Below are 27,100 nucleotides of genomic sequence, written 5' to 3'. Positions count from 1 at the left end.
GGCTTGCTCTAAGGGTTGGATTTTATTCTAGATTCTGAGAGGTCCTCAAAGTGGGAGAGTCAGCTGCCAAGGATTAAAGGGCAAGGAGGAACTCAATGAAGACTAGGAGTAAAGGAATAAGAATAGGACTATAAGCCAAAACAGCAAGCTCTTTATCACTGGCCTGGAGACCCTGGGGGGATCATTTAATTCCTCTGCACCTGGATCATTTAATTCCTCTGTACCTCACTGCCTCTACCTGAAAAACTGAGATGATATTTAGCCACTTGGGCTCCTTTATAGGGTTGTAATGAGAAACATATTAGGTACTATATGGAAAGTGCTTTGTAAACTCTAAGCTCTGTAAATAAGGTATTATTAAACTAAAATTTCACATTGTCCTGTTTTTAATATGGGGTGATAGTTGGTTCGTCTTAAGTAGATAGTAGTCAATTGAATAAAGAAAGTTTATTTGTTTGTGTACATCTCAAAGAGAACAAACCTAAGTTTCATCATCTAGAATGGTTATGAGAGACAATGAGTTTTTAAACACTTAGTAGTGGTAATACTAAAAACTCAATGGCCAGAAACTAATTTCTATGGCCAGAAAGGAGCGTCAAGTCACTTGGTCCATACCTGGAAATATTCTTATTCATAAAATATAGGACCTATTTGAATTAAACTACACAATTTTTACTGTGGATATAAAATCACACTTGAAGGAATCATGGAGACATAGGATGTTCTTGGATGGAAAGACTTAGTATTACATACAGTAATAATGATTCTACCCAGATTAATCGATATCTTCAACACAATCCCAATCAAAATTCCCACGAGACATTATTGATAATTTAATACAATAATTTAAAATTTTATGTGGAAAAGTAAATGGGTAAAATAATTCTGAATAAAGGAGAGTAATAAGTGGAAGACTGACCTTCAAGGAAGATTCCTATCTTCCTTTCTTGCCCCCAAGTCTTCATCTTCCCCTGTATCTGCATCTTTTATCATGCGACTTTGTAGTTCTTCTGAAGGCCCCTTAACCTTGGGCTTAGTCACATGTGACTTCCCATGGCCAATGGAATGCCAACAGGAGTGATGTGAGTCAGCTCTGAGTCTAAGCCTTATGAGGCCCCACAGGTTTCCACCCATTCTCTCGCCCCTCTGCCGTTGATCTGTGAGGAATCCATCCTGGCTAGTCTGTTGGTTAAAGGAAGTGATGGATGTGGAACAGAGCCACCTCAGATGACTCATAGATCTGCAGTGGCAAGCCCACCTCCCCAGTCATTGCAGCCTGAGGAAGACTCACCTAGATGAGTTGCATCCCAGTCCCTCTGCACATGTCTGAGCGCTAGTAAATTATTGTTGTAAGCCACTGAGCTTTGGTATGGTTTGTAATGCAGCTATAGCTAACTGATTGACATAGCCCCACCACACTTGAAAACTATTGCTATAGTATAATCAGTGTGAGGCGGAGACGGCATTCAAATCTGGGTCTGTTATTCTCCAAAGCCCACACCTTCCTTTCCTGAGGAAGTGAATTTTAGGTTTGTGTCAATGATCGTTGTTCACTCTCCGCAGGTCATTCCTAACATTGTTTAGGAATGAAATCCAAAGATCTACTTTGTCATGTGACCTGTGATACAAATGCCCTTGTTGAGGAAGGGGAATAGATGCAAAATCGATTCATGTGCTCTATTCTTCCGAGACCGTAAGTGGTTGATTTCCCTTATTAGATATTCAGTCCACGGCATATGGGACAAAATGAATCTTCTTTGTCATGAAAATCCCACTCCCTTCTTTCCACAGTGGACAGAAAATATGCCCTGAAAACCCGCCTCCTTAGATGTCATCTTTTCCTGATGGTATTTTGGAAGCTATGAACCTGCTAGGGAAGGATAATGTACAATATCTCAGGCAATAATTCATGACTTATATGGGCAGAGCTTTTTAGTTTGAAAAGAAAAAAAAAGGCTTCTATGTTAACGTTTGACACAGACTGCAAGAATCTTTCAGGAAGACTCCATTGTCAACTTCTCAACAACTGGTAATGACTCTTGGCTCCCGTTCTGTGGGTGCGCAGCAGTATTTCAGCTTCTTTCAGTATCTCATAAAAATCACAGCTAATAAACTCCAATCGGCACCTGAAGGAAGGGGTGCTTGCTTCCGACTGTAATGTACTGGGCTCCGCAGCACTTCAAAGGCAAGGCAGATTCTTCTGTCTACCTTGCCCCAGTTTCTATCCCTGGGTGAAGATTAACCATGTGTGCTCTGGGAAAATCTGGTCTGAGTTTGCTTTAAAGCCTTTCGTATCCCTTTAAATCAGCTGTTCAATTCGACAGCCCACTAACATAGTCTCTCTTTTCAGTAGGGAGAGGGCGTATTCTTGGTTTCCATTGGATCCTTTCATTTCCTGCGTCCTCTCCTATGCACCCCGTGCTTCCAATTTGTTCTTTGCAGAAGATGAAGCATGTATGCTCATGAGAGAAGCCTGATCATTTTAAAGTTTAATGACAAGTCAAAACTCAATCTGAGATTTATTGGGTGCCTGGCTCCCGATACTTGAAAAATAGTTTGCTCTTAGCTAAGGTTTGGGGTCAGATGCACAGTCTCAAGGTCACATGACATAAATTTTTATGGAACTTCAACTGAAAAAATGTTTTTTGTGTGCCCAGAGCCTTCCTCCCTGAACCTTTAATTGTTACTGTGCCTTTATATTGGGAATCACAAAGTCTGGGTTCTCAGAAAACACTTTGTGAGGATGCACAGGCTATCTTTTAAAAATAGGCTGTTTTAAAATACCAGTTTCTTCTTTCACCACATCGCAGAGATATTGAGTGTTGCTGAATCCAGGCAAAATGAGACAGAGCAATACTTACTGATGGTAAAATTAGATGAAAAAGGCTATGTCACAGTGTGGTGGTGGTGGCATTACTTAGTGATTTAGGGGTAAACTTTCTCCGAGTTTGAGTTGTGTTTCTCATTACTCTCAAGAGAAGACATAATTCTCAGGCTTGCTTCAATATGCTTTCAAAGAGATAAAAGAAACAAATGTAGACCTCATGAGAACATATCCAGTCATGCCTAGTTATTTTTAAGGCAAAATATACCTCTTATTCTTCTAATGAGATATTGACAACAAGCCTATAGGGATCTAAATATTCCGGACTTACTGAATCCATCAATCAACTATCCAGAAGACAGTATTTCCCCCCACATTTTAATATCTCCGAAATCAGGATGTATCTGGTGGATGATGCCTTAGTATTGTCATCAGCCAGGCAGTGGGCATTGTCTGCGCATGTGCAAACTTGAACTGAAAACTTTCAGTGTCACCTTCAGGTAAAAATCTAGAAAACGCAAGCATTAAAACTTGGAGAATGGGCATCAGTGGCTTGGAAGAAAATCTCAGAGATGACAGTGGAGCACATCTCTATGAAAGGCTGTATCATCAGCTTTTTTTTTTTTTTCCAATATAGAAGATGATGCATTATGGAAAGGCATGGGTATCTCTGATTTTGAGTTAGATTAATTCAGAAGCCTCAGGCTCAAACCTTTTAGTGTATGTTCTAGAGTGGTATATGGAAAAAAATCCCATATCACTAAAGTCAAAATGAGCTCATTCAACAAAGATAAAATAAAAATTGTAAGTGGTCAGAAAGTATCAAATTATTGTTTAGTTGGCAGTATTTTTATTTCTTGATGGTACCTAAAATAATGATGTGTCTTACAATCCATGGAATCTTAGATTTGCTGAAATGCAGTATTCCAATGGACTACCATCTTCCTTCTCTGATCAGTAGTGTCCAGCCAGGAAAAGTTTTGTGTTTACAGTCACGAGTTTGATGATGGCTCCATCCTATGGGTACTACTGGCATAGTTCCACCTTGTGACTCAGTGGCCAAAAAGCAGTAGGATTCTCCTTCTATGGCTTTGTCATTGCATGTGTGCCTGCCTGAGTCATTGGATGTGGGTGCTGAACCCGTTAGTCTGACACATTTATTTGCCAATTTGTCAGGTATTTTACCCTTTCTGGTCAAATTTCATTTCTTGAAACATTTCAGTTCAAATGAGTCTTCTATGAAGAGAGAGAGTTTTGGGCCACCAGTGAGTGATAGAATTTTTCACAGCCTCAATGTCCAGGATAGAACTCCCAACTTACAAGTGTGTGAAAATGTCCTTCAAGTGTCAAAAAGCTGTCACAAGGTTCTGGAAGAGGAGGAGAAATCCTCAAGCTTGTTCTGAAATAATTAGGTGCAAAATAAATCAGGAACTTAGGAGAAATATGTACACAAATTAGCAAAAAGCAGGAGCCTAAGTTATGAAAAGAAAAAAAAAAATAGAGCTACAAGAATTAATACAACCTTGTCCAGAACTATGTAGAAATGTGATAACTGGAGTCTTGATGGATAAGTCTTTTCACTTCTCAAATTCTCAATTTTCTTATCTGCAAAATGGGGTATGCCTAGCTCATTAGGTGACTGGAACAATTATAATGCTTTCAAAATGCTTATGTACAATCAAACCTATCACAATGAAATAACTAAATGTGCTCAGGATGCTATATGACTCAATAATCTCTGAACATACTTGTCTAAATGGATGTTCACAATGTCTTTAAATCATGGAGTAAGAATTAAATATGTTCTAAACAATATTTTTTTTAAAGAAAAAGGGAGATGCAGGCTGCATTTTAGAAAGATTTCCATTAAAATGTTTATATACATTTTGGAACTGATCGGTATATTTCAGTTATTTTGGATAATTCGCATATATGGACAACCTCATCCTCAACCATGCTAGATAAATGGGGCATGGTGGTAAAGGCATAGTCTAAGAACTTCAAATCAGACATTGGGAGAATTCAGTGCTATGACTCAGATAGAGACCTTGTGAGTCATGTGGCCCCAAAAGGGTCTTTGAAGCTGAACCTTTTATTTTCTTGATATCCATATAAACACAGTAAACCAAGACTATTTTAACTATAAATTATAGCAGATACTTAAAATGAAAATGTGAGAAGCAGAGCTCCATAATGGGTACTCCTCTTAAGGCTGCCTTATAGACTCCAAAAAACAAAGATTCCCACCTGCTGTTATTGGTATATAGGAAACTCACGTGTAATTGTGCATTTCCAAAAGTGGATGAGAAAAAATGGTAGATAGAATGTGGGAATACACTAAATAAATAGTAAAAGCTCTGTATGGCTTTTAGCATATTTCTCTGCTTCTTTCTCATCTGTGTTATTCATTAAAATCACCTAAACTGATATTTATGTAAGTCATCCTGCCCTGCCATCATTCTCCAATGTGAATTCTGCAAGTTTTCTGGTTAGATGAGACCACTCCATATCTAGGGGTCCCTAATGTTGAATACATTTCCAATCTTTGAAACTTAAGCAAGTTTTCTTGCTCTAAAACAAACCGCTCTGTCCTAGACAGTATTTCCAATTTAAAGGCATATGACTAGACTTTCAAAGAGCAAAGGGTAAAGAGTATGTTTTACAATTTTCCTTGGGAGCCTTCTTAGGGCTTCACCCTAAGAAATTTTCAGGAAAGGAATTTGTTCTAGACCTGTGTCACTGGCCACTGTGGCCCATTACTTGAAATGTGGCCAGTCCAAATTCAGATGTGCTATAAGTGTAAAATACACACCAGCTTTGAAAGCTTAGTTAAAAAAAAAAAAGTATCTCACTGAAATTTTTATATTAATTACAAGTTGAAATTAAAATATTTGAAGTTAAATGAAGTGTATTGTTAAAGTTAATTTCACTTGATACCTGCCTTTTAAAAATGAAGCTACTAGAAAATGTGCAATTGCATATATGGCTCACAGTTAGGGCTTGCATATTTCTATTGGACAGATAGAGTATAACGAGGTTGGTTCACTCTGGCCTGGTTCCCTGATTCAAGTCCTTTTAGGACTAAGAATCTAAGAGTGAGAACTGGGAGATACTGGTTCTAATCTAGGATCTGCCACTGACCGTGTGAATCTCCCCTGAGCCGCAGAACCTGTGTCCATGATTTAGGGGCAATGAGACACCCTTCACACACCTTACAGGTTGACTGTGAAGATCAAATGAAATTATGTTGGTATCATCTAAAATACTCTCAACAGAAAGTATTTATTGGAAGTTTTTCTGAGGCTTTCTGTCCTATTCCCGACCTCAAGGGAACATATCTTACATTACATGTTACCTGGGAACATCATATTCCATCCACAGCCTGTATTTACTGTGTGATTCTATATGGCAGATATTGTGCTGAGGACTTGATAAACGTTAGCTCGTTTATTCCATACATCCAACCTGTGAGACTGATACTATTATTAATGAGCATCAGAGGAGTGTGGTGATTAAGATCAGGTGCTCTGGAGCCAGACTACTTGGATGCATAAATGAGAGCCACCACTTAATAGCTGTGTGACATTGGGCAAGCTATTTAACCTAAGCCACAGGTTCCTCATCAGTACAAAGCAGAGTAAATAATAAGACTGCATCAGTTAAGGTAACCGTAGCTGCTGCAACAAGAAAAAACCAGATGGGCATGATGACTCACACACAATGGAACACTTGCACTTGTAAAGTAAAAACTGGATATTCCAAGCAGGGCTTCAGGAATGCAAGCTTCTTTACATTTCCTTAGAATGACTTTCAAAGTCACTGAGCTTGTCTGCATTAAGCTGGAAGAGGAAAGAACATAGATGATGATGTATAGAAGGAACTTGAGGCTCAGAGAGACAGAGTGACTTGTCCTAAGTCATACAACTAGGCAGTGGTAGCTCAGTGCACACTCATTTCTGTCTGATTCTGGAGCTCATACTGTGTACACAGTTCATGAGATGTGCACAAAAAAAAGCCTAATCACATAAGCGTATTTCACACTTCCGTTTGTAATATGCCTGCTAACAGTTTATTGGCCAAAGCAAGTCACATGGCCAAGTCCAACATCAACAGGGGTGTATCCTCTGCTTCTAGTGGTAGGAACTACAAAGACACATGGAAAAGGGCATGAATGCATGGAGGGGTGAAGAATTGGAGCTATGAAGAAATCTACTATGGTTAGTGAGTGACCGAGTGAGAATCAGAACTCACAGCCCATCACTCCCAGCTATTAGAGAGTCCAGCTCACTGCACACAGAGCTAAGTACTACCAGAAATGGACACAAAGTTGGCTGCTTGCCTTGGACTCTGCATCCAAGAAGATGGAAAAGGAATTGCCCAGTATCTCCGTTGGCTTTATCCTAGAGAGTGGAACCATCTTTACTTTTTCTCACTGCCGGCCCCCCACTTCTGTTTGGAACTTTACAAACCCTTCATTAGCTTGAAGAAACAGCTTCTAAGACAGAGAAACAAAAACTATTTACAAACAGAACCGTGGAACTCAGCTGCGAGTCAAGAGCTGTGGGTTCTGATTCTCACTCAGTCACTCACCAACCGTAGTAGATTTCTTCATAGCTCCAATTCTTCACCCCTCCGTGCATTCATGCCCTTTTCCGTGTGTCTTTGTAGTTCCTACCACTAGAAGCAGAGAATACATCCCTGTGGATGTTGGAGTTGGCCATGTGACTTGCTTTGGCCAATAAACTGTTACCAGACATACTGCTAATGCAGGTGTGAAATATGCTTATGTGATTAGGTTTGTTCTGCACATCTTACATTCTCCATGAGGAAAGAAAACAACAACACTCTGACTAGCCTAGCCCGCTGGTCTAAGGGTTGAGAAACACATGGGAAAGACCAGAAATCAACCAGCGGCTTGGCATCGAGCCCACCTGAGTCTGGTCTAAATCAATCAATTCCTAGTCAGAGAAGAGTTAATGTTTTAAGACACCGAGGTTTGGAGCAGTTCGTTACACACATCATTTCGGTTATAGCTAACCGATGTACCAACGATGAGTACCTTCAGCAAATCATCTCTCCTCTCTGGAACTCAGTTTACTTCTCTATTCAAGGAAGGCATTGAACAACATACTGTAAAACCCCTTCCTTCTGTTCTAAAGACAAGGGCAACACACCTTGCCATGTTTTCTTTTTTTTTCCCCAAGGCTTTGTATGGTAGGGGAGGAATCCATATGCAGGAACAGAAGTGAGGCTTTTAAGCGAATATCCTTTAAATGTGATAATTAAATAATTATCTTATTAGCATTTAGAACTACACAGTATTAATTCATTTTCTATTTTAATGGATAGAAACAGATTTTGTTAGCTTTCAAATATCAAAAATCTGCTGTTCTAGTCCCTTCCCTATAGCCAGAAGGGGCTGGTTCTCTGACCCTCTAGGCAGTTCAGAAGGTAGGGCCCAGAGGCTGCTGAGATGGCAGCAGGTGTCCACCATTCAATCTCTAGCCTGTAGAAGATAGAAATCTAACTTCAGAGGTGTTAGAGACAGCCAGGCAATCGTGAAAAGAGGTTATGTCCATCTGCCTCCTTTCCAATGGTGCTTATATTAGAGTGGGTTCTGGGGAGATATACAGCCATGGAGTTTTATATATGTGCCTTATAAATATGGCCATTGATTCCTCAGAACTGGCAGTGATTGTGGTGGCAGATTTATTGTACATGTCACAGGTCAAGGTTCATAGGTTACTTTCCAAATATCCTTTTCAGGTGTCTGAGAATTCCTATAAAAATATACATTAAGGCATAGGGTACTTTGAGGAAAGTTAGTTTATTACTTGCCCCACTTGGAGCCCAAACGAAAATAAGATACATATTCTCTCTGGGGTCACCAGATCCTCATATGTCCTGATGAAGTTTTTGGCACTGAGTGCCAAAGGCCAAATGGGCTGGAACTCTATCTTGACTGGAGTTGGATGCACCTGACATTCTGTACCCAACATATATCTTCTGACACTTACTTGTGCAGCAAAATAAATTGAATCTATTCATACCTCCACTTTCTGGAAAAGAATGGCTTCTTCTTGCATATGCTCAGAAAAGTATGTACAAGGAGATACTGTAACCTTATTTTTACAGGTAAATGATTAGAAATGACTGGCATGTCCACCAACTGAGGACTAGTTAAATAAAGTAGCTTCTGAGGTGGTCTAAGGTAGTACTTTATATGAAAACATTTGGAGTCAAAGACTTGAACTTGAATCCCAGTCATGTTGATTACTCACTTGGATACTGGGCAAGTTATGTAACTTCCCTACAGTTCAGTTCCTTGTGTAAAATGGGGATGATATATCTCCATAAAAAATGTTTAGAGTTAGTAGGAACTAAATGAGTCAACATATATAAAACGCTTAGAACAATGCCTGATACATAGTAAGCATATAGATATATGGTAGCTATTGTTTTAAATATTATTTAAAAGGATGAAGCAGACTTATATACTCTGTTGAAATGGAATAATTACCCCAAAACTTAGTGGCGTACAACAACAACCATCCTTTATTATTTCTGATGATTCTGAGGATTGACTGGGCTCAGCTGGGCTATTCTTCTGCCCCAGGTACTGTCAGCTGGAGCTGAAGTCATCTGAAGGCTCAACTGGGCTGGAACATACAAAATGACTCCCTAACATGACTGGCTGTTGGTGCTGGTTGGGGTTATTGTTTAGAGCACCTTGGATCCCCTCTCCCTACACCTTGGGATTCTCACAGCATAGCATCTGGGTTCCAAGAGGGAATATCCCAAGCATGTGTAGATGGAAGTTGCAAATCTCAGAAAGTTCCTCCTTGGAAGTTACACTGAATCACTTCTGTCACATATTATTGGTCAAAGCAAGTCACATGCAGGCCTAGGTTCAAGAGGAGAGGAAATAGACTTCAACCGTTAATGGCAGTAATGGCAAATAATTTGCAGCCATCTTTATTTTTTTTATTTACTTTTTTTTTATTTTTTTTTTTTTGAGACGGAGTCTCGCTTTGTCACCCAGGCTGGAGTGCAGTGGCCGGATCTCAGCTCACTGCAAGCTCCGCCTCCTGGGTTCACGCCATTCTCCTGCCTCAGCCTCCCGAGTAGCTGGGACTACAGGCGCCCGCCACCTCGCCCGGCTAAGTTTTTGTATTTTTACTAGAGACAGGGTTTCACTGTGTTAGCCAGGATGGTCTCCATCTCCTGACCTCGTGATCCGCCCGTCTCGGCCTCCCAAAGTGCTGGGATTACAGGCTTGAGCCACCGTGCCCGGCAGCCATCTTTATTACATATTATTAGACAGAGGGAAAAAAGTGCAGAAGGGGAGGATACATTACCATTTGTATAACAAGGAAGTTCTTATATGCATACACATACATGCGTATATCTATAATAACATATATGAAACAGCATATATATAACAAAATATGTATGTAAATAAACAAGTATATGTATGTGCACTGCATAGAATCAATATCTTCAAAAACATGAGGCTCTAGTAACAGGGAGAGGGACTGGGAGACTGAAATAGAAGATTGACTCAATTTTCACTGTATGCCACTTTGCGTTGTTTGAATTTTTTTCACTATGTCCACATTTTGTTTATTCAAAGTGAATAAATAAAAATGCAAGGAATTAGCAATACTAGTACAGTTTCAGCACTTCTAGTATGAGGAGAAATCACTTCTGGAAAAAACAAAAACAACTCCATGAAAGAAACTTTTCCATTCTCCTGCCAGTTATCAGTATTAAATAGCTTTGGAGAACTTCGAGTTGTCCTCACTGACCGCAGAGGTCCCACTGTCCCCCCACCCCTGACACACATACACTACTGGCATGTTTTCTTTTTAAACTTCTAAAGTAGTTCACGTGTCTGTCATGTTCTCCTAAGAATCAGGTTGCTGGATAATTGGAAAACATTTTTACATTCCAATTAAAAAATCATCATTTATCTGTGACAAGCATAGCATCTCATTTATGTTTAAAATAAAAGAGAGCAGAAGTACTCCCTGAATAGGGAATTTGTTAATATGGTATCATATTTGAATAGAAACATAGCTGTGGATTTTAGCATCATTGTTTGGTAGCTGTGGTTTTGTGCTATTTCCCTGTGGTATTAGATAGTTGCAGTGAGGCTTACATTTCTTCTTTTACAAAGAAGGAGCAAAAACAGAAAGTAAAGACACACATTCCCATTCATTTCTTGTGCAGCGGTAAGAGAAGACAGAAAGTTGTTTCAAGGCAGGGGATGAGAACGTTCTGTCTCTTCTGCCTCTGCTTGTTGTGCGAGACCCTCTCATTCTGAGAGCTGGCTAGTGGGGCCCCTGAGGTTGGAGAGAGATGATTCCAGGCTCCGCAACTTATGTGCTTCTTGTTATTGCTATGTTTAGACTTTCATTCTGGGATTTTGCTGGTTCATAGTAGAATCTATTGCATGTCATTTTTAAGAGTCTTATTCTAACTTCATGGATTTGGCAAGTGTCCCAGATTTTTCACTTTCATTCTGAATTTTTAAAATATTCATTCTCACCTCCACTTGTGACCCCATTTAGCATGATCGTTTGAAGAAAGGCCAGCCAGATCGTGCATGAGTGAATTTCAAGCATGAATAAACCAAGCAAAAGCCAAAGTGCTAGTCAAAGAGAATTTGAGAGATCACAGTCACTTCCCCGTTCTCCTTTGCCCCTAAAAGAGAATTTTAGGGGACATTATAAATAATCAGCTTGTTTATAATCATAATCATCATCATCCTGGGCCCACAGATAATGTGATACAGTTGTACTTATTTATTCATAGCATTTTGAAGCTGAAAGGGGTCTTAAAGATTATAACCAAGAAACACAAGTTCAGAGAGGTTAAGGAACATGCCCAGAGTCACACGGGCAGTTAGTAAAATGTTCCAGGTTTTGCAACTCCTAATCCATTGCTCCTTTTCTGGTACCACAATATTACAGTTAGTTTGGTAGAGTGAGATGTCACCTTTGCCTCTCTCGTGGTTACGATACAGTGAAACACACCAGGAATTGCTGTGCTATTAGACCATTGGGCAGGGCTGAGATGCGTATTGGGAGGGGAAGATTCTCTATTCAAGTTTCAACCGAAACTACTCTGCTTATGTCCTTAGTATTTGTGCTTCTGGATGAGATTTCACTGGAACAAAGGGTTCTATGACTAAAGCATTTGGAAACCACATCAATTTCAATCCCAATTTAACGCAGGGTGTAGGCTTAATAGAACATGTACAAAGCATACATAGAAAGCTCCCTAGTACACCCTAAATAAATCAGATTTGTAACTGGGTGCATTGTGGACCTAGTTAGGATTCTGAGTGAAGTGAGCAAGCCCTTCTCAGCACTCTCTAAGTTCTGATGTCCTCTTTCTTCTTCCATCTATGAATGGTTTCCAGCTGGGGGCAACTTCTCCCCTGGCCCAGGGGACATTTGGCAATGTCTGGGGACATTCTTAGTCATGACAACTGGGGAGAGGGTGTTACTGACATCTAATGGGTAGAGACCAGGGGTGCTGCTAAACATCCTACGATGCACAGAAACAGCCCTCTCGACAAAGAAGAATCTGCCCCAAATGTCACTAGTGTCTAGGGTGAGAGAGCCTGCTCTAGTTGAACCCTACATATCAGTCAGGGATAGCCCAAAGCCTGCTGCTTCTCTTTGGTGTTTTCCTGGACTCCATCAGCCCTTGGTGCTCTGAGATTTTATGGTTTTTAACTTCCTAACTTTGCAGTTAATTGAATAATTGTCTTACTTGCTCATATTTTTTTCAAGCCACAATTAGTGTTAGCTGCTCAAATGGGTTTTTAGTGTATTGTAAGAAGAGTGGATGTTTTATGAATATACTTGTTCTGGGTGTCTTATAAGCACCTAATCTTGGCTAAACATATAGGAAATGCTTTTCTGGGGAAGATGTGGAAAGGAAAAGTTCAGAATGCCCAGATGACCAGGGGAGCAGCTTAAGCAAAAAACAAACAAAACAAAACCCAAAAACCCAACCAACCAACAAGCAAACAAACAACAATCAGGGATCACTAGTAAAGAAAGTCAGTAGTTTTTTTAGCTGGTGTGAGGGTGATGACAAAGATAGTAGTAAAAGGCAAAAAGATATGGGGAAGAGGTAGGGGCAAAATGGAAGGGAACTTTGAAACCCACAGAGGAGTAAATTCTAGAATATGTGGGTAAAAGGGAGCCTCTGAAGATTTCATTCATTTATTCAGGGATGCTTTCTTTGATGCCACAGTCAGGGAAAACCTCTCAGGGGATCTGGCATTTGAGTAGTGAGGTTTTTGCAGAAGAATGTGACTTTATCAGCGTGCGTAGTGACTTCATGACACCTCACCTATTCCCCTTTTCCCTGCAGAGCCATAAGTTTGGGAAAAATTGAGATTCTGTTAGAATCTCTTTTCTCTCCCTTGGAAGAGCAGCTGGTAAAAAGCCTGGGAGGAGAAAGGTGAAAAAAGAACAAACAAGTTTCTTTTCCCCATCACACCCCTGGGGCCTAGCATGTGGTTTGAAGACTCTCTAAGAGTAAAGACTGTCACCATATCTGTGGTGGAACGAGCATCCTACCCAGAGTTGGCTGGAAATCCTGGCACTCTCCCAGAGATGTATTGTAGATTATTCTAGAAGTCGCTACACAACATTTGTCTGGGACGCTTAAGCAAAGCAGCTCCTACTTTAGGTCATAACATTCTTCACATGCTTTCTGGGTTGTTGTTTAAAGAAAGGCATCCAAATAGGATTTTCTGTTTTCAAATGAATGCCCACTGAACTCCGCTATTACAAACTGGTGTTGGCCTAAAAGTGTGGCAATTTGGTTGAGAAACGGTTATCAGTTTGTAACTTCCATGAGTAGATGATAAATTTCCAGTTGTAAAAATGCTGGAAACATTAGAGAAATGTTTTCAAACTCTGCTTCTCAATCAAGTCACTGATTTAAATGAAAAAAAAAAAAATCCCCCTGTACGCCAAAAAAGCATACTTCAGATGTCCCCGTCAACTGTGAGACAGTTGCTTTCCCATGAAGACCCGCCATATGGACAGTATGAGACATCACAAATTAAAATAAATTGTTATTCAGAGAGAGGCTTTCATTTGAGCCAAGACTCCCAACTTTACAACTTGCAGCCTTTGCCACACAATTAGGAGGTCCAGTTGGGTTGTTTAAAATGTTTGTAATATTTAACTCCCCAAGTGCAGCAAGCTTTGTTTTAATCTTTCTTCTACACCGTAGTAGCCCTGTAGCCAGAGTAAGAGAAAACAGGAAGCCTGGGCCCCCTCTTCCTGCCTCCTGGTTCCCCTTCCTCCACTCTGGCTTCTGGGCCTCAGATGCTAGGCTGGGCTGCTAAGCCCTGGAGGATTAAGCCCTCACTTTAAAATGCTGTGCTGGCTTAGGCTAAGGCCTAGTGGGGGACAGAGAGAGAGATCGCCTGGGTGGAACCCTTGGTTCAGATTTTGTAGTCACTGTGACCTGCATGGAAGTTGTTTCAGCCACTGTGGATTTTGACCAGGAAGACAGACTGGCCTTGGTTTGACAGCATTTGGCATCAGGAAGGAGGACATTATATTCTCCCCTCTCTTGCTGCTCAATGCTAGTAGGCCAAGCTTGCTCTTTGGGGGTTTTCTGCTTGAGTTCTGCACCTCTGATGGTTTGCAGTCATTAGAGATGGAGACAGGAGGCATGTAAGCTGAGGAAAGGGTTAAAGCCAATTCTATTAGTCTCCTAGGCCTGCTGTAATAAAGCACCACAAACTGAGTGGCTTCAAACAACAGAAATGTATTCTCTCCCAGTTCTGGAGGCCAGAAGTCCGAAACCAAGGTTTCCCATCAAGGTGTGTGCCCTTCCTGCTACAGCCATACTATGTGACCTGGAGTTCCCTAAAACACGAGGCTGTTTCATACCCCTATGACTTTGTACATGCCATTCTATCTGACTGTTATTTCTGCTTGACAAATCTTGACTAATTATTTCATGAAATGTTACCTCCTCTGGGAATCCACTCCTGATCATCCCAGGCATAGGACCTCCCATTCAAGGGCTGTGCTCCCTCAAAAGCCCTAGGGATGATACTGTCTTGTCTCTTTCAGCTTCTGGTAGCCCCAGGCATTCCTTGGCTTGTGGCAACATAACTCTAACTTCTGCCTCTGTCTTTAGTTGCCTGTCTTTCCTTTCTCTGTGACCAAATTTTCCTCTTCATATAAGGACACCAGTTGTATTAGTCCATTCTCACACTGCTATAAAGAACTACCTGAGACTGGGTAATATATGAAGAAAAGAGGTTTAATTGACTCATAGTTCTGCAGGCTGTACAGGAAGCATGGCTAGGAGGCCTCAGAAAACTAATAATTATGGTGGAAAGCAAAGGGGAAGCTGGTACAATCTTCACATGGTGGAGCAGGAGAGAGAAAGAGAGTGAAAGAGGAAGTGCCAAACACTTTCAAACGGCCAGGGCCTCTTGAGAACTCACTCCCTATCAGGAGAACAGCAAGGGGAAATCTGTTCCCATGATCCAATCACCTCCCACCAGGTCCCTCCCCCAACATTGGGAATTACAATTTGACATGAGATTTGGGTGGGGACACAGAGCATATCACCAGTCATCTTGGATGAAAGTTCTTCCTACTTCTGGAGGAACACAATTCAACCCACAACACCACTAAGGGAAGGGAGATTTTTTTCCAGTGAAGATGCTCCATTCTTAACACATGCTCAGGGCCTTGGTGTATATGGTGCCTGGGACAGAGACTTATTTTCCAATCCAAGAGAGGACCTTACCAAGTCTTTCCTGTGAGATGTGAAGAAACAGCTGACTAGCACAGGCCCAGATTGCAATTCCCAAGATCAACCTTTGCTGAAATTCTTGCTGCAGTCACAAATTCAAAGGTGCTTGGGACAATAGTCTTTTGCTTTTGGAATCTTAACTCTTAAATCCTCCAGCTCCTAGAGGTTTAACCAGACCTGTAATGTTATTTTAACTGTGTCACTTGTGATTGAATGCAGTTTATGTATGGCCTTGATGTCTGATCAGCAGCAGGATTAAGAGGACTTTGGGGCTTCCCTAATTTATATCTGGCTCAAAAGGCAGAAGAATTCTAATTGTCTTTCTGCCATTTTTCTAGTGGTCATCCTCTCTTGTCTTTCCTTTCCTGGCTGGCTGGAGCAGCCACATAAATATTCTGAGCTGCTCTCCTGTCTGTGGAGCTCACCCCACTATGAGCAAAGGGGCATGTGGCCATTAGAGGGTGGGGAGTTCCCCAACGTTATAAACATGCATAAAGAAGGATTCTTGGTCAAAATCTTCTCTTTATTTCAGCAGCCCTGGCAATCTTTCTCTGCTACGTTTTTTGATGTTGCACCCAATTTTTTACCTTGGGGCATGGGAGAGAGGGAGGGACTGGGAATTGTGGCCTAGGATTTGGAGATAAAAATGGGTTGTTGTTCCACCTCTGGAAGATTTCCTTCCTCCAGTGGTCTCTTTCCTATTTTTTCACAACAAAGAAAAGAGAGGAAAATACCCCCAGGCTAAACAAACCCTTGTTCTATTGCAGTGCCTGTGGGAGGCAGCAATATTTTTCCTGTCAGTGTTTTGTTGTCTGCCTTTCAGAAATTCTATATACTTTAGTTCACCATCTACCAGCATTTTTTTTCTTAGAACAGCTAACCCAGAACCAAAAGTACATGTGGATGGCTGCTCCTTATCTAAGAAGGTCAAGGTCTTTATTAGTCCCACAGTCTAGCTGAGAAAGAGACAGGAGCTTAAAGTCCAACAGTCTGGAATTTTATTGTGAGGTAGAGGTGGCTTCTGCATAGGCTCTGTCTCATTTGGCCATTTTCACAAGGAGCATCTGAAAGTTTTGCACAGACCTTGGGCACAGGGGCCACTGTAGCAAGTACACTGTTCTTGTTCATGTGGGGTTTAACTTGCAGCTGTGGTCTGAGACGGTACATCAAGTCTTTGGGGAGGCACATGTGTTAGTCCATTTCTATACTGCTATGAAGAAATAGCCAATACTGGGTAATTTATAAAGAAAAAGAGGTTTAATAGACTTACAGTTCCACGTGACTGGAGGGCCTCACAATCATGGCAGAAGGTGAAGGAGGAGCAAAGGTACATCTTACATGGTGTTAGGCAAGAGAGTGTCTGCAGGGGAACTGCCCTTTATAAAACCATTAGATCTGATGAGACTTATTCACTCTCACGGGAACAGCGTGGAAAAACCCACCCCATTGATTCAATTACCTTCCACTAGGTCCCTCCCAGGACGTGTGGGGATTATGGGAGCTACAATTTAAGATGAGATTTGGGTGGGGACACAGTCAAACCATATCAGGGCAGAAGATTATTTCCACTGTGAACACTTCAAGATTTAGAAATTCAAGCAGTTGTTGAAAAGGAGAATGAGAGACACTGTGCAGACTCTGATATTTATTGATTTGTTTCACAGGCTCTTATATGACACATGTGGCACCACTCTCTTATGCACTTTATATGTATTAATTCAGTTACTCTTCATAACAACCCTATAGGCAGTTACTATGAATAGCCCCATTTATAAATGACAGTACCAAGGAGCAGAGAGGTTAGGCCACTTGCTCAAAGTCACACAGCTTCATAGTTGGCAGAGTTGGAACTTGAATCCAGATATCTGGCTCCATAAAGCCTGCATTTCAACACTAAAGTCAAGGGAAAATGGTAAGATTTCGAGATCAGATGTCTTGAGCATTCCCAGAACAGGCAGATCAAGACTATTTATTCTACGGTTTCAAGATCTGTCCAGACTGTTAACCACAATGGCATTAAAATGTTCTGGACAGACTTGGAACCCCTGTAGTATTCTTGATTGGTAACATGAAATTATTCTGCCTGTTCAGGAAATGCTCAAGACATCTGATTTTGAAATCTCATCAACTCCTCTTTAGTGGCTTTTAGTTTTTGTTTTTTGAGACGATGTCTTGCACTGTTGCCCAGGCTGGAGTGCAGTGGCCGGATCTCAGCTCACTGCAAGCTCTGCCTCCCGGGTTCATGCCATTCTCCTGCCTCAGCCTCCCGAGTAGCTGGGACTACAGGCACCTGCCACCACCCCCCGGCTATTTTTTGTATTTTTAGCAGAGACGGGGTTTCACCATGTTAGCTAGGATGGTCTCGAGCTCCTGACCTTGTGATCCGCCCGCCTCCACCTCCCAAAGTGTTGGGATTACAGGCGTGAGCCACCACGCCCGGCCTTTAGTGGCTTTAAAATGAAAATATTTAGGGAGAAAACTTTCATCTCTCCCAACAACCTGAGTAGGCGCTGACATGTAAATAAACGGTCTTGTAAGAAGTGGTATGGGTGCTTGGACCTGTGAGAGAAAGATAAGGAAGTTTTAATTTTGATCATCAGTACCCACAATGAAGGACATGAGACCTAGTGATTGCAATTTAGTAGGGCATGGAATGATATTTCTGACAAAAGATGTGGCAAATGAAGAGTTAATTCAGGTTTTTCTCGGTCATATCTCTTCTTTCACACTCCTTCTAAATACTGAAAAGTCAAGAAAAAGGTAGCAGTTTTCCCTTGCAAGTCACCATCATTTGCATTAATCTCCCCTCCTCCCACTGTGCCAAACAGGGGAACAGCAATATCACACCACAAAGTAGCTTCCAGAAGATGTGCAGTATGGGACTGTGAGAATGCCAGTTTCAGGGGCTATTTTGCTGTGTTGCGTTCTGTGACAGCATGATCCATTGGCTGCTCTTAGGAAGACACTATAGTAAAAAGAATTAGCCCCTGCTGGTGCTTAAAAGGTGCTGGAAGGGGAGTGTTAATTTATTGCTAATATACACTGTGTTAAAAATAGAAAGAAAAATGTCTTTTGTTCCCACTTTGCCTTTTGGTGTTCAAAAAGGGAAGGGGAGAACTAGTGGCCATAATTAGAGGTCACATTTTGGTCACAACTTCAACCTCGTTGGCTGAGAGGTAGGGGAAAGACATCCTTTGTTTGCCTGTGGGGAAGGGAGCTCCCAGTAGGAGCTGTTCCCTGCAGAGGCCAGGATGCTCTTGCCACACTATTGTTGGGGTCATTTATTTCCCAGCATCAGACCTCCTGAACTTGCATTTGCATTTTCTGCCTGTCCACCTGAAGCAGCACTAATGGGTCCCAGAAACCTTCTGGAGTGTACTGGGTCTGCTGGTGACAGGCAGAGAGGAAACAGGCTCAGGATCCTTGAGACCTCACTTCAGGGGTCTGGAAATAGAGGCTGCGAAAGAAAAATAGCCCTTCGGAAAGGTGCCTAATGAACAGTCTTTGGATTGAAGGCTTGCGGACTCAGAGTGGCCAGATGGGAACAACATTTAAGGGAGATGCAAGGAGGCTTCTTCGACCTTCAGAGTTGATTTCCTCCTGCACTTGGATATTTTGAAAAGCTGCTACTGGGTGCTATAACCCTGAGAAATGAGCAGACCCAAATGGGGGAATCAGCTGGCTGGGTCTCCCCTACTTTCTGCTGTTCGGTCTCAGGGGGCTGTACCTGATAGTGCCAACTCCTCACTGCCCCTCATTTCGCGGAAGCCAGCAGACCCCCCTGGGAAATTAGGCTTGGCTGCAGTTGGAATAAGCTTCAGTGATTAATTAATTTAATTAACATATCTGCAGTTTCAACTGCCTTTAAGATCATCTACCTTTATAAAAACTCACATGGATGAAGGCAAATATTGATGTGGAAATAGCCTAAAATTGCCTCCCTACCCAACTTGGAGGAGGGGCAATGATAGTCTGGCTCTAACTACCTGTACTGCTCTTCGGGGGATTTCTACAATATGTGATTCTTTTTCCTAGAGCAAGATTTAAGGCCATTTTTCTTCCTCTGGTTCCCTCACTGTTGTCTTCCTTCCTCTCTCCCCCAGCCCCTTCTGATTTATCTCAATTCTTTGAAAGTGGACTAGCTCAATCTGTACCTGAAAAAACCACAAAAAACGAAAAACAAAACAAAACAAAACAAAAAAGCAGGCGGATGGATCAGGTAAGCAAGGTGCTGAGGGGAAGAAGCTATCTTCCTCACGGGGCCAGGAAGGTCTGAGAAGACACAATTAATTCCTCAGTGCTAAGTGTCCTTTCCTCTGGCCTGTCTGCCTGAGAGTGACCCACTTTCGAGTTAGTCATGTAGTGTGTTGTCCGTGGCTCAGGCAGAAAGGTCACCGACTCAGCTTTATGTGCCATGAAGAGAAATTAGTCAGGACCTCCCCGAGAGGGTGCGGGCTCTTGGCTGTTCATCATTTGGGGCGGACTCCACGGCTCCTCCCTGAGCCCAGCATTTGATAAAATGAAGGTGGTACTATTAGCTGGGGACTGGGGAAAAGGCTGTGTGTTGCATCCTTTCAGAAAGAGAAGGGGTAGGGGTGGGAGGACGCTTTAGGGAGGAAAACTAGATAATAAAAAAGTAAAAATAAATATGGAACACAAACCACAATTAGACCTGTTATTTTGAAATTTATGTCATACAGTTTGGAACCACAGGTAAAACCTTCCTCCTCCAGCAGTAAAAGTGAAATTGTCAATCAGTGCTAAGGGAAATTTTTTTTTGCAGCGTTACATTTAACAAGAAGTCTGAATAATCTTTGAATCTTAAATGGCAACCAGGCTAACAACTGTACATGCCTTTTCTCTCTTTTTTCTTGTTTCCCTTCCTTTCCACAGAAATAAAGTGGCCTGGATCTCCTGATAATTCCGGTGTGACTTTAGTCAAAAGTCCAGTAGAAATGGCAAAGCCATCCTGGCAACAGAAAAGTCCTAGAGCTGTTAGCCAGGCTATTCAAGTTTGTATCTAAACTTAAGTGAAGGCACACACACACACACACACACACACATACACAGTCTCTCTCTCTCTCTGTCTCTCTCTCGTGCACACAAACCTTGTTTAATCAGAACCTGATACCAGACTCAATATAATCCTCATGGGTGAATCTATTAAATTGTGTTTAATATCAGTGTCACTCACCCCCACCCCCACCCTGGAAAGAGCAATCTGTATCTAGAAATTGGTTTGTTTGTGCAGATTTAATATATAACTACTCTTTCTGTGCCTCTTAGGCTCATAATTGTGGACACACACCGCACTGAGAGAGGCGTTCTTAGAGATTTCTCCAAGGAGAGGAAGAAGCAAAAAGTAGATGGTGAAATAGCTTCCCAATGATAAATCGGGCTAGTAGAAAAGTTGTCACTTTATTTTCCTATTTCTTTCCCTATGTGTGACTAATTCTAATCACTCTGAAGCTTAAAGCAATGAAAGGAATGTTTGAAGCCCCTTGGTCCTGGCTGCCCTTAGCAACCACACTAAAAGGGCTCCAGTTTAGAACACTTAACAATTATGAGTGGGGCCAGCCCATGAAATTAGCTGGTGGGATGTTTTTGCCACCAAAGTATTACTGTGGGGGAAAATTAGATGCTGAGCCAGGACACCTGGTTCTTCATGGTTCTGTTTCTCTCTAGGATGCTGAGTAGGTCATATTAACCGCACTAGAACTTGGCTTCCTCATCTATAAATGTAGCAGGATTCTATTTGAAAAGCTACTAAGTCCTTTCAATTGGAAAATGCTAGAATTTGGGAGTAGAATATGTTTTCTTTGACCTCATTTTCTTCTGGGGACATGTACCTAAAGCCAAATGTGACAATTCAGTTGAAATATTAGATTGCCTCTCTCTTGGCCATAACTATAATGTCAGGGAGATGAGCTAGTAGGGAGTTTTAGCCTTTTGGGGATCATGAGTGCCCCACGAGTCTGATGAAAAGTCTGGGTAGCAAAACACACATATATGCCTGTTGATGTACAGCATCACTCTTGTATGCTATAGGAGGGGTGGCGGGTTTCCAGGGGCACGTGGTCAGATCCCAGTTAAGAACTGCCATGCTGGAGATTTCAAAGCTGCATCCAAGTTCGAGAGGTCTGTAGCTCCATTATGCAACTCTAGGCTGTAAAATAGTTTTAGCGTTTCCTAGCTCATTAGGCTCTTTTAGCTTCCAAGATGGTCTCAGACCCTCAAATACTTATTAACTCTCCCAGATCCTTCCTGCTGTACCTCCCCACCCTGAGTTGTGCCCTGGTTAACATTACTGATATCTAACAAATATTTATCAGCACTTACTATGTACCAGATGCATAAATTTTAAAAAGTAGCATATTTAATCCTTACAAAAATCCTATGAAATAGGTAGTATTGTCATTCCCACATTACAAGTGATAATACTGAGACATAGAGAGATTCAATTATTTGCCAAGGTCATTGAGTTAGTGGGTAGTGGAGCTGAGTTTGGAACCCAGCAATCTGGCTCTAGAGTCTGTGCTCTTAACCACTATTCTCGTTTCCAAAATACTTGGGTAATGGCAATTTACAAAGAAAAAAACATTCCATGAAAATTCTTCAAGTTGCATACTTATAATTTGTGCATATTTCTGTATGTATATTTCAATAAAAATTTTACCTTAAAAATCTACTGTATCTGTTGGGAATGCTTTTGGCAGCTTAAACCAGAGGGGTATTCGTTATTTATTTAACAAGGAGGTGAGTGGTCTCAGAGTTGATTTGTCAGCTTGACGGCATCCCAATGACCCAAGATCTTTCCACTTTCTCTCTTGCCCACTCTCAGTTTCCTGGCAGAGTCTTCCCTCATAGTCACAAGATGGCAACTAAGCCTCCAACCATCATATCTATACAGAAATGGGTGGGCAGTGAAGGAGATCTCCTCAGATACTTCTCTCCTCTCAGTTTGCAAAGACTTCCAGCAAATTTTCCCAATACTCTCATTCATCAGAATTAGGTAAAATGGCTACCTTAGTATAAGAGAAACTGGAAAAGTGAGTCTTTGATTTTTTCCAACCTCCATGCACTGTGACAGAGAAGGGAGAAGGGGTGTGGAATGAACATTGAATATCTCTCAACAGCGTCTGTTACACATTCCCTGTATTAAAAAATAGTCTTCCACACTGAGAAAGGAAAGAGTGGAACACAAGTGAAGGGATCAAAGGTATGCAATTACTATTTTTCTTTACATTGAAAAAAAAAAAAGGCCTCACACTGATCCCTTCAGAATAAGGTGTTGAATATAGCCGATAGTGAAAACTATTTGGAACAGGAGATTTGAAATTCTCTCCCATCAAATTGGAAGGATGAGCTCTTAACTAATGACTTAATTTGAATCTTTGAAAGATGAGTGTTTCATTATCTTCCTTAATGGAGTGTACATCAAATTTAGTGTGTCTCCAAGACACCAGACTAGATTTAGCCAGATGGTGCAAGTTTTCCAACCTTCTAATAATACTTGTGCATTTTTAGCAGTTAAAATGCTTAAAGGGGGTATCATTCTGGTGGGAGGAGAAGAGCAGTTGGTTAAGTGGTCTTGCCATCAGCTTTGTGTCTCGATGGCAATGATTCTTCCTCTGTTCACACTATCTACTCAACTCCTTAAAATTCATGTCTGGGGAGGGAACTATTTCTCAGTTGCTTTCACCTTTCATCACAGTGTCTGGTTTGTGCGGGTTTGTCTTAGTTTAAGTTCACCTGGAAAGAGATGCTTAGACAAGGATTTGAGTACAAATAGTTTCTTTAGATGATGAAGGAAATACTGGTAGGGAAATAGGGAAGGGAAACAGGATAGGGAATGCAGCAAATAAAATGTGCATTATCAAATTATCACTGTGATTGACTGGAACTTGATCTCACTGGGAAATTCTGGGAAACAGCGTTAAACACACGCTTCAGGGTTCTTCTACCCATGAGCAAGAGAGCTGGGGTATTTATACACCAATTCCCCAGTATTATTGGAGAAGGGCCTTCTTCCAAATGGTGTTAATTTCCTAGCATTTCTGGCCTGCCACATGGGCAGACAAATCTGGCTTCACTGGCCAGAGACAGCCCTCAAACAAAGAAATGCACGTACTGGTATAACTCCCAATGCAATCCCTCCCCCCTTGGGAGTTATACCTGATGTAAATGACGAGTTGATGGGTGCAGCACACCAACATGGCACAAGTATACATATGTAACAAACCTGCACGTTATGCACATGTACCCTACAACTTAAAGTATAATAATAATAAATAAATTAAAAAAAAAAAAGAAATGCACGTACTGGTGTTTGGAAGTGGTGAGGGTCAGGGGATTTAGGTTTCGTAGAATTAAAGGTTAGACCTCAGGGGGTCCTTAAACATTCTAAAGACCAGAGCCCTCTGTTATTCCTCCTTCCCATTATATAATCAAGGTAACTGTTGTTACTTAGTTAGTTTACTTAGTTACTTAGTAAACTAAGGTAAAATCTCACACCTAGGCAGTGGCTGGGCTGCAACAACAATTCAGTTTTCCCACCTTTTCATCTTAGATTCTTTCAACCTTGCCAATGTTATTCACAAACCAGGAGGATATTTAAAATATTAAAGGATTATTACTTGGTTGAATTGTCATGACATTTAGAAAATAATTTTTCTTTATGTTACCAGTAGTGTGTGAATACTAAGAAAATATAATTGTTAAAATTAATAAACTGGTTATGGGACAAAGTACAAATAATCAAGATCACCCCTTGCTTGGCACATATGCCTCTTGAATGTTAGATGATCTTTCCGCAGTTATGGATAAGACTAGTGACAGTTCTGGATGCTATGCCCGTTGGTTATTCTCTGAGGTTTTCTGCTTAAAGTCTACCCATTTAGCTATTAAATGCTAGACACCATGTGATGTAGCCAGCCCCATCCTCTTGCAACACTCCTAATGCTTAAAAATGCAGTGAGGGGCCGGGCAAAGTGGCTTACACCTGTAATCCCAGTGCTTTGGGAGGCCGAGGAGGGCAGATCACGAGATCAAGAGATTGAGACCATCCTGGACATGGTAAAACCCTGTCTCTATTAAAAATACAAAAATTAGCTGGGTGTGGTGGTGCGTGCCTGTAGTCCCAGCTACTTGGGAGGCTGAGGCAGGGGAATTGCTTGAACGTGGGAGGCAGGGGTTGCAGTGAGCCAGTGAGCCGAGATCACGCCACTGTGCTCCAGCCTGGTGACAGAGCGAGACTCCACCTCAAAAAAAAAAAAAAAAAAAAAATTCAGTGAGGAAAGAATTTGCAAAACCCTCTAGTCCCACAGGTAACTGAAGAAATCCTGTAGGTGGAGGGTGTTTAGGAAAATCTTAGGGAAGAAGAAAGCTCAGCTTCAGAAAGACCCTCATTTACTCGAATCTTCTCATTTCTCTCACCCATTCCTCCTATTATAAGAAAGATTTAATTCTGAGTCAGAGATGACAAGAAGGGGAGCAGAAGCAAAGTGAATCTCGTAATTTTATGAAAGTGTTCCGTTTGACCTCTCACTGTTGGGCTCAAGTGATTCTCCTGCTTCAGCCTCTTGAGCTAGGAATACAGACATGCACCACCACGCCTGGCCTTAAGTAGGTTCTGACATCTTTATACCCAGGGGTTCATGGCTGGATTTTCCAACTGAAACTCACTAGAAAGAATTCTCTTCTGCACTTCCCATTCCTTCTTTTGTCTAAATCGTGAAATAGTATACATACTGTAAAGTGTACAAATGTCAAGTGTACAGCTCAATGAATTTTAACAAAATGAACACACCCATTGAACTACCATCTAGGTTAGGGCATGCATTACTAGCACCAAGATGCCTACTTTATATCCATCCTGTCATTACCACCACCCCAAAAGTAAAGAGAATCTTTTGCCATAAATTAGTTTTGCATATTTTTCAACTTTCTATAAATGAAATCACAGAGCATGTACATTTTTGTGGTTGGTTTCTATTGCTCAACGTTAGGTATGTGAGGTGCATCCATGGTGTTGTGATTAGCAGTCATTTATTTCTTTTTTCATCATCGTATAGCATTCAGTTGTATGAATCAACTACAGTTTATCTATCCTTTGAGTTATTTGCAGTGTCTTCTGTGTGCTGAATTTCAGAAGGTCATTGGGATGGAATGGAATCATAATAATATTCAGACATTTATACCTAAAACATTCATCAACAGATTGCCAATGGCCAAGCCTAGCCAGCATGTATATGGAGCTTACTATGTGTTAAGCATTGACTTAAGTACTTCATAAGTGTGAACTCATTTAACTTTCATACAACACTGTTAGGAAGGGTACTATTATTATTACCATTTAGATGCAGAAACTTAGGCATGGATTGGTAAAGTCGCTTGCTTAAGGTCACACAGTTAATTTGCAGAAGGGAAAGTTCTGGCCAATGAAACTGGCTTAGACTGTGTTCTCTACTATGTCCCTTGTATACACTTCTATTACAGCACACAGTACACTGTCTTATATGTCTTTATTTACCTATCTTTCTGCCCTTCTATACACATGTCTTTACATACCTATTTTTCTGCCCTTCTTGACCATGATCTTGAACATGTCATCTGTGTCTTATTTTTGCCAGCACTGGTTTAATGAGAAAACCAGGGGCTGTGCTAAAGTAAGTGCTTGTGTGAGAAATGAGTTAGTGTGGGCAATAAACTCATGGGTACCTTTTCTTTTTTTCTTTATTTAAAATTTTTATTTTAGGTTCGGGGGTACATGTGCAAGTTTGTTATATAAGTAAACTGCATGTCACAGGGCTTTGGTGTACGGATAATTTCACCACCCAGGCAATAAGCATAGGATCTGATAGGTAGTTTTTTGATCCTCTCCCTCCTCCCACTCTCCACCCTCCGATAGACCCCAGTGTCTGTTGTTCCTCTCTTTGTGTCCATGTGTTCTTGTTGTTGTTTAGCTCCCACTTATAAATGAGAACATGCAGTATTTGCTTTTCTGTCCCTACATTACTTTGCTTAGGATAATGGCCTCCAGGTCCATCCATGTTGCTGCAAAGGACATAATCTCATTCTTTCTTATTGCTGCATAGTAATCCATGGTGTATATGTACCACATTTTCTTTATCCCATCTACCATTGATGGGCATTTATGCTGATTCCATGTCTTTGCTACTGTGAATAGTGCTGCAGTGAACATATGTGTATATGTGTCTTTATGGTGTAACTATTTATATTCCTTTGGGTATATAGAATATATATGGGTATATGGGTATATGGGTATATGGTATATGGGTATATGGGTATATAATATGGGTATATAGAATATACCCAAAGGAATACTCATTATATTCCTTTGGGTAATGGGATTGCTGGGTCAAATGGTAGTTCTGTTTTAAGTTCTTTGAGGAATTGTCACACTGCTTTTCACAGTGGCTGAACTAATTTGCTTTCCTTCCG

This window comes from Macaca fascicularis, chromosome X, assembly GCF_037993035.2.
Source record: "Macaca fascicularis isolate 582-1 chromosome X, T2T-MFA8v1.1".
Lineage (NCBI taxonomy): Eukaryota > Metazoa > Chordata > Mammalia > Primates > Cercopithecidae > Macaca > Macaca fascicularis.
Note: the sequence above shows the minus strand (reverse complement) of the source record.